The sequence below is a fragment of the Protopterus annectens genome, chromosome 1.part0 (genome assembly GCF_019279795.1).
Source record: "Protopterus annectens isolate FY-2018-M chromosome 1.part0, PAN1.0, whole genome shotgun sequence".
Classification (NCBI taxonomy): Eukaryota; Metazoa; Chordata; order Ceratodontiformes; family Protopteridae; genus Protopterus; species Protopterus annectens.
In genome coordinates, this window is record NC_056725.1 from 738,909,905 (window position 1) to 738,919,234 (window position 9,330).

The following is a 9,330-nucleotide window of genomic DNA, read 5'->3' on the forward strand; positions in this document are numbered from 1 at the left end:
ATACCAGTGCAGCTAGGGAGATGATACCAGTGCAGCTGAGATGATACTTGTGCAGTTAGAGGAATGATACCTGTGCAGCTATGGGTATGATACCTGCACAGCTAGGGGGATGATACTGTTGCAGCTAGGAAGATGATACCTGTACAGCTAGGGGGTTGATACCCATGCAACTAAGGGGATGATATTGGTGCAGCTATGAGGATGATATCTTTACAGCTAGGGTGATAATACCTCTCCAGCTATGGGAATGCTACCTGTGCAGCTAAGGCGATGATACCAGTGCAGCTAATGAGATGATTCCTGTAAAGCTAAGGGGATGATACCAGTGCAACTATGAAGACAATATGAGTGGAACAAGGGAGATGATATCTGTGGAGCTAGGGAGATGATACCTGTGCAGTTATGGGGATGATGCCTGTAGAGCTAGGGGATATCTGTGCAGCTAAGGGGATGATACCTGTGCAGCTAGGGGATGATACTGTTCAGCTAGGGAGATGATACCTGTGCAGCTAGGGTGATGATACATGTGCAACTATGGGGATGATAGCTGTGCAACTAAGAGGGTGATACTGGTGCTGCTAGGAGGATGATACCTGTGCAGCTAGGGAGATGATACCTGTGCAGCTAGGGGATGACATCTGTGCAGCTACAGAGATGATACCTGTGCAGCTAGGGGGTGATACCAGTGCAGCTAGGGAGATGATACCTGTGCAGCTAAGGGGATGATAAGTGTGCAACTAAGGGGATGATACTGGTGTAGCAAGGATGATGATACATGTGCAGCTAGGGAGATGATACCTGTGCAGCTTGGGCTATGCTACCTGTGCAGCTAAGGTGATGGTACCAGTGCAGCTAGGGGGATGATAGCTGTGCAGCTATGGAGATAAAACCTGTGAAGCTATGAGGATGATACCTGTGCTGCTATGCAGATGATACTTGTGCAGCTATGGGGATGATACCTGTGCAGCTAGAGAGATGACACCTGTAAAGCTAAGGGGATGATATGAGTGCAGCTATGAATAAGATACCAGTGGAACAAGGGATATGATACCTGTGCAGCTAGAGAGATGATACCTGTGCAGTTATGGGGATGATACCTGTGCAGCTAGGGATGACATCTGTGCAGCTATGGGGATGATACCTGTGCAGCTAGAAAGATGATGCCTGCAAAGCTAAGGGGACAATAACATGTGCAGCTATGAAGATGATACCGGTGGAATAAGGTAGATGATACCTGTGCAGCTGGGGACATCATACCTGTGCAGTTATGGGTATGATCCCTGTGCAAGTAAGGGGGTGATACTGGTGCAGCTAAGAAGTAGAAACCTGTGCAGCTAGGTGTATGATACCTGTGCTGCTAGGGTGATGATACCTTTGCAGCTAAGGAGATGATACTGTTGCAGCTAGGGAGATGATACCTGTGCAGCTAGGTTGATGATACATGTGCAACTATGGGAATAATAGCTGTGCAACTAAGAGGGTTATACTGGTGCCGCTAGGAGGATGATACCTGTGCAGCTAGGGAGATGATACCCATGCAGCTAAGGGGATGATAAGTGTGCAACTAAGGGGATGATACTGGTGCAGCAAGGATGATGATACATGTGAAGCTAGGGAGATGATACCTGTGCAGTTTGGGCTATGCTACCTGTGCAGCTAAGGTGATGGTAACAGTGCAGCTAGGGGGATGATAGCTGTGCAGCTACGTAGATAAAACCTGGGAATCTATGAGGATGATACCTGTGCAGCTAGAAGGATGATATCTGTGTATCTAGGTTGATGATGTCTGAGCAGCTATGGGGATGATACCTCTGCAGCAAGAGAGATGATATCTGTGTAGCTAGGAGATGATACCGGTACGGCTAAGTTGATAATACCTGTGCAGCTATATGGATGATACATGTGTAGCTAGAGAGATGATAACTGAGCAGTTATAAGGGGATGGTACCTGTGCAACTAAGGGAGTGATACTGGTGCAGCTAGGAGGATGATACCTGTGCAGCTAGGGAGACGTAACTGTGCAGCTAAGGATGATACCTGTGCAACTAAGGCAGTGATACTGGTGCAGCTAGGAGGATGACACCTGTGCAGCTAGGGACATCATACCTGTGCAGTTATGGGTATGATACCTGTGCAACTAAAGGGGTGATGCTGGTGCAGCTAGGAGGTTGATACCTGTGCAGCTAGACGGATGATACCTATGCAGCTAGTGGGATGATATCTGTGTAGCTAGGGGAATGATACCTGTGCAGGTAAGGGTAAAATTCTTGTGCAACTATGGGGGTAATACTGGTGTAGCTAGGAAGATGATAGATGTGCAGCTAGGCATATGATACCTGTGTAGCTAGAGGGATGATACCTATACATCTAAGGGTATGATACCAGTGCAGCTAGGGAGATTATACCTGTGCAGCTGAGATGATACTTGTGCAGTTAGAGTAATGATACATGCGCAGCTATGAGTATGATACCTGCTCAGCTAGGGGGATGATACTGTTGCAGCTAGGGGGTGATACCTGTACAGCTAGGGGGTTGATACTCATGCAACTAAGGGGATGATACAGGTGCAGCTTAGCAGATGATACCTGTGCAGCTAGAGAGATGATACCTGTGCTGCTATGGGGATGATACTTGTCCAGCTATAGGGATGATACCTCTGCAGCTAGAGAGATGACACCTGTAAAGCTAAGGAGATGATATGAGTGCAGCTATGAATCTGATACTAGTGGAATAAGGGATATGATACCTGGGCAGCTAGGGAGATGATACCTGTGCAGTTATGGGGATGATACCTGTGCAGCTAGTGATGTCATCTGTGTAGCTATGAGGATGAAACCTGTGCAGCTAGAGAGAGATGATGCCTGTAAAGCTTAGAGGATGAAGCCAGTGCAGCTATGAAGATGATACCAGTTTAACAAAGGAGATGATACCTGTGCAGCTGGGGACATCATACCTGTACAGTTATGGGTATGATACCTGTGCAACTAAAGGGTTGATACTGGTGCAGCTAGGAGGTTGATACCTGTGCAGCTAGAGGGATGATACCTATGCAGCTAGGGGGATGATACATGTGCAGCTAGGGGAATGATACCTGTGCAGCTAGGAAGATGATAGCTGTGCAGCTAGGGATATGATACCTTTGCAGCTAGGTGGATGATACCTTTGCAGCTAAGGGTATGGTACCTTTGCAGCTAAGGGTATGATACCAGTGCAGCTAGGGAGATAATACCAGTGCAGCTGCGATCATACTTGTACAGTTAGAGGAATGATACCTGTGCAGCTATGGGTATGATACCTGCACAGCTAGGGGGATGATACTGTTGCAGCTAGGAAGATGATACCTGTACAGCTAGGGGGTTGATACCCATGCAACTAAGGGGATGATATTGGTGCAGCTATGAGGATGATATCTTTACAGCTAGGGTGATAATACCTCTCCAGCTATGGGAATGCTACCTGTGCAGCTAAGGCGATGATACCAGTGCAGCTAATGAGATGATTCCTGTGAAGGTAGAGAGATGATACCTGTGCAGCTAGGGAGATGATACCCATACAGCTAAGGGGATGATACCAGAGCAGCTAAGCAGATGATACCTGTGCAGCTAAGGAGATGATACATGTGCTGCTATGGGGATGATACCTGTGCAGCTATGGAGATGATACCTGTGCAGCTAGAGAGATGACACCTGTAAAGCTAAGGGGATGATACCAGTGCAACTATGAAGACAATACGAGTGGAACAAGGGAGATGATACCTGTGGAGCTAGGGAGATGATACCTGTGCAGTTATGGGGATGATGCCTGTGCAGCTAGGGGATATCTGTGCAGCTAAGGGGATGATACCTGTGCAGCTAGGGGATGATACTGTTCAGCTAGGGAGATGATACCTGTGCAGCTAGGGTGATGATACATGTGCAACTATGGGGATGATAGCTGTGCAACTAAGAGGGTGATACTGGTGCTGCTAGGAGGATGATACCTGTGCAGCTAGGGAGATGATACCTGTGCAGCTAGAGGGTGATACCAATGCAGCTAGGGAGATGATACCTGTGCAGCTAAGGGGATGATAAGTGTGCAACTAAGGGGATGATACTGGTGTAGCAAGGATGATAATACATGTGCAGCTAGGGAGATGATACCTGTGCAGCTTGGGCTATGCTACCTGTGCAGCTAAGGTGATGGTACCAGTGCAGCTAGGGGGATGATAGCTGTGCAACTACGGAAATAAAACCTGTGAAGCTATGAGGATGATACCTGTGCTGCTGTGCAGATGATCCTTGTGCAGCTATGGGGATGATACCTGTGCAGTCAGAGAGATGACATCTGTAAAGCTAAGGGGATGATATGAGTGCAGCTATGAATAAGATACCAGTGGAACAAAGGATATGATACCTGTGCAGCTAGAGAGATGATACCTGTGCGGTTATGGGGGTGATACCTGTGCAGCTAGGGATGACATCTGCGCAGCTATGGGGATGATACCTGTGCAGCTAGAAAGATGATGCCTGCAAAGCTAAGGGGACAATAACATGCACAGCTATGAAGATGATACCAGTGGAACAAGGTAGATGATACCTGTGCAGCTCGGGACATCATACCTGTGCAGTTACGGGTATGATCCCTGTGCAACTAAGAGGGTGATACTGGTGCAGCTAAGAGGTAGATAACTGTGCAGCTAGGTGTATGATACCTGTGCAGCTAGGGGGATGATACCTGTGCAGCTAGGGGGATGATACCTTTGCAGCTAAGGAGATGATACTGTTGCAGCTAGGGAGATGATACTTGTGCAGCTAGGGCGATGATACATGTGCAACTATGGGGATGATAGCTGTGCAACTAAGAGGGTTATACTGGTGCCGCTAGGAGGATGATACCTGTGCAGCTAGGAAGATGATACCTGTGCAGCTAAGGAGATGATAAGTGTGCAACTAAGGGGATGATACTGGTGTAGCAAGGATGATGATACATGTGAAGCTAGGGAGATGATACCTGTGCAGCTTGGGCTATGCTACCTGTGCAGCTAAGGTGATGGTACCAGTGCAGCTAGGGGGATGATAGCTGTGCAGCTATGGAGATAAAACCTGTGAATCTATGAGGATGATACCTGTGCAGCTAGGAGGATGATATCTGTGTATCTAGGTTGATGATGTCTGAGCAGCTATGGGGATGATACCTCTGCAGCAAGAGAGATGATATCTGTGTAGCTAGGGGATGATACCGGTGCGGCTAAGTTGATGATACCTGTGCAGCTATATGGATGATACATGTGTAGCTAGAGAGATGATAACTGAGCAGTTATAAGGGGATGGTACCTGTGCAACTAAGGGAGTGATACTGGTGCAGCTAGGAGGATGATACCTGTGCAGCTAGGGAGATGTACCTGTGCAGCTAGGGATGATACCTGTGCAACTAAGGCAGTGATACTGGTGCAGCTAGGAGGATGACACCTGTGCAGCTAGGGACATCATACCTGTGCAGTTATGGGTATGATACCTGTGCAACTAAAGGGGTGATACTGGTGCAGCTAGGAGGTTGATACCTGTGCAGCTAGAGGGATGATACCTATGCAGCTAGGGGGATGATATCTGTGCAGCTAGGGGAATGATACCTGTGCAACTATGGGGGTGATACAGGTGCAGCAAGGAAGATGATAGATGTGCAGCTAGGCATATGATACCTGTGTAGCTAGAGGGATGATACCTATACAGCTAAGGGTATGATACCAGTGCAGCTAGGGAGATGATACCTGTGCAGCTGAGATGATACTTGTGCAGTTAGAGTAATGATACCTGTGCAGCTATGAGTATGATACCTGCACAGCTAGGTGGATGATACTGTTGCAGCTAGGGAGGTGATACCTGTACAGCTAGGGGGTTGATACTCGTGCAACTAAGGGGATGATACAGGTGCAGCTAAGCAGATGATACCTGTGCAGCTAGGGAGATGATACCTGTGCTGCTATGGGGATGATACTTGTGCAGCTACGAGGATGATATCATTACAGCTAGGGAGATAATACCTCTGCAGCTATGGGAATGCTACCTGTGCAGCTAAGGCGATGATACCAGTGCAGCTAAGGAGATGATTCTTGTGAAGTTAGAGAGATGATACCTACGCAGCTAGGGAGATGATACCCATGCAGTGAAGGGGTTGATACCGGTGCAGCTAAGCAGATGATACCTGTGCAGCTAGGGAGATGATACCTGTGCTGCTATGGGGATAATACTTGTGCAGCTATGGGGATGATAGCTCTGCAGCTAGAGAGATGACACCTGTAAAGCTAAGGGGATGATATGAGTGCAGCTATGAATAAGATACCAGTGGAACAAGGGATATGATACCTGTGCAGCTAGAGAGATGATACCTGTGCAGTTATGGGGATGATACCTGTGCAGCTAGGGATGACATCTGTGCAGCTATGGGGATGATACCTGTGCAGCTAGAAAGATGATGCCTGCAAAGCTAAGGGGACAATAACATGCGCAGCTATGAAGATGATACCAGTGGAACAAGGTAGATGATACCTGTGCAGCTGGGGACATCATACCTGTGCAGTTACGGGTATGATCCCTGTGCAACTAAGGGGGTGATACTGGTGCAGCTAAGAAGTAGATACCTGTGCAGCTAGGTGTATGATACCTGTGCAGCTAGGGGGATGATACCTGTGCAGCTAGGGATATGATACCTGTGCTGCTAGGGTGATGATACCTTTGCAGCTAAGGGGATGATACTGTTGCAGCTAGGGAGATGATACCTGTGCAGCTAGGGCAATGATACGTGTGCAACTATGGGGATGATAGCTGTGCAACTAAGAGGGTTATACTGGTGCTGCTAGGAGGATGATACCTGTGCAGCTAGGGAGATGATACCTGTGCAGCTAAGGGGATGATAAGTGTGCAACTAAGGGGATGATACTGGTGTAGCAAGGATGATGATACATGTGAAGCTAGGGAGATGATACCTGTGCAGCTTGGGCTATGCTACCTGTGCAGCTAAGGTGATGGTACCAGTGCAGCTAGGGGGATGATAGCTGTGCAGCTACGGAGATAAAACCTGTGAATCTATGAGGATGATACCTGTGCAGCTAGGAGGATGATATCTGTGTATCTAGGTTGATGATGTCTGAGCAGCTATGGGGATGATACCTCTGCAGCAAGAGAGATGATATCTGTGTAGCTAGGGGATGATACCGGTGCGGCTAAGTTGATGATACCTGTGCAGCTATATGGATGATACCTGTGTAGCTAGAGAGATGATAACTGAGCAGTTATAAGGGGGTGGTACCTATGCAACTAAGGGAGTGATACTGGTGCAGCTAGGAGGATGATATCTGTGCAGCTAGAGAGATGTACCTGTGCAGCTAGGGATGATACCTGTGCAACTAAGACAGTGATACTGGTGCAGCTAGGAGGATGACACCTGTGCAGCTAGGGACATCATACCTGTGCAGGTATGGGTATGATACCTGTGCAACTAAAGGGGTGACACTGGTGTAGCTAGAAGGTTGATACCTGTGCAGCTAGAGGGATGATACCTATGCAGCTAGGGGGATGATATCTGTGCAGCTAGGGGAATGATACCTGTGCAGGTAAGGGTAAAATTCTTGTGCAACTATGGGGGTGATACTGGTGCAGCTAGGAAGATGATAGATGTGCAGCTAGGCATATGATACCTGTGTAGCTAGAGGGATGATACCTATACAGCTAAGGGTATGATACCAGTGCAGCTAGGGAGATGATACCTGTGCAGCTGAGATGATACTTGTGCAGTTAGAGTAATGATACCTGTGCAGCTATGAGTATGATACCTGCACAGCTAGGGGGATGATACTGTTGCAGCTAGGGAGGTGATACCTGTACAGCTAGGGGGTTGATACTCGTGCAACTAAGGGGATGATACAGGTGCAGCTAAGCAGATTATACCTGTGCAGCTAGGGAGATGATACCTGTGCTGCTATGGGGATGATACTTGTGCAGCTACGAGGATGATATCATTACAGCTAGGGAGATAATACCTCTGCAGCTATGGGAATGCTACCTGTGCAGCTAAGGTGATGATACCAGTGCAGCTAAGGAGATGATTCTTGTGAAGTTAGAGAGATGATACCTGTGCAGCTAGGGAGATGATACCCATGCAGTTAAGGGGATGATACCGGTGCAGCTAAGCAGATGATACCTGTGCAGCTAGGGAGATGATACCTGTGCTGCTATGGGGATGATACTTGTGCAGCTATGGGGATGATACCTCTGCAGCTAGAGAGATGACACCTGTAAAGCTAAGGGGATGATATGAGTGCAGCTATGAATGTGATACCAGTGGAACAAGGGATATGATACCTGGGCAGCTAGGGAGATGATACCTGTGCAGTTATGGGGATGATACCTGTGCAGCTAGTGATTACATCTGTGTTGCTATGAGGATGATACCTGTGCAGCTAGAGAGAGATGATGCCTGTAAAGCTAAGAGGATGAAACCAGTGCAGCTATGAAGATGATACCAGTTTAACAAGGGAGATGATACCTGTGCAGTTAGGGACATCATACCTGTGCAGTTCATAGGTTCATAGGTTCATAGGTTTATACTAGGCTATCTGCCCTAAGGCATTTATAAGCCTAGCCCAAAGTTTTATGGCTTACGCCACCCCTTATGTTAAAAAATACTGTGCCCATTCGTTTGTTGTGCCTCTGTCCAGCAGTGACACAGAGATGATTCCCGGGGTAAACCTATGATCTCCCATCCAACAGTCAAGATTTCTCTTGAACAGAGCCATCGAGGTGCTCTGCCTCGCATGGACTGGGATTTTATTCCACAGCATAGGGAGTCTCTGGGTGACAAATCTATCCTTCCAGCATGTCCTATTTATATCCGTGCTAAGGTTTAAGTCGCTTGCTCTAGTGGATCTGGTAGATTTGGATTTTTTGAGGTGGAGCATGTCCATTAATTCCGGGTTGGATATGGCCTTGTATGTCAGGCACAGGTCACCTCTGAGCAGGCGGTATGCAACTGAATAGAGCTGGAGTTTCTTCAGTCTGGCAGCATATGACAGATTTTGGAGTCCCTTTATCCTTTTGGTGAGGAACTTTTGGGTCTCTCCAATTGCTGCAGGTGTCGGGTGAGATACATCCCGAATGGGGCATTGTACTCGATCATTGGTCTGATAAGTGAAGAGTACAGGGGAACAATGACCTCACTTGATCTGGATGTGAATCCCTTCATGATCAGGTGGGCAATGTAGAAGGTCTTTCTAACCACTTTAGCAATGTGAGTGTCAAAAGAAAGGCCACTGTCAAGCTGGGTCCCCAGGTCCCTGATAACCTCTTCTGTGCTTTT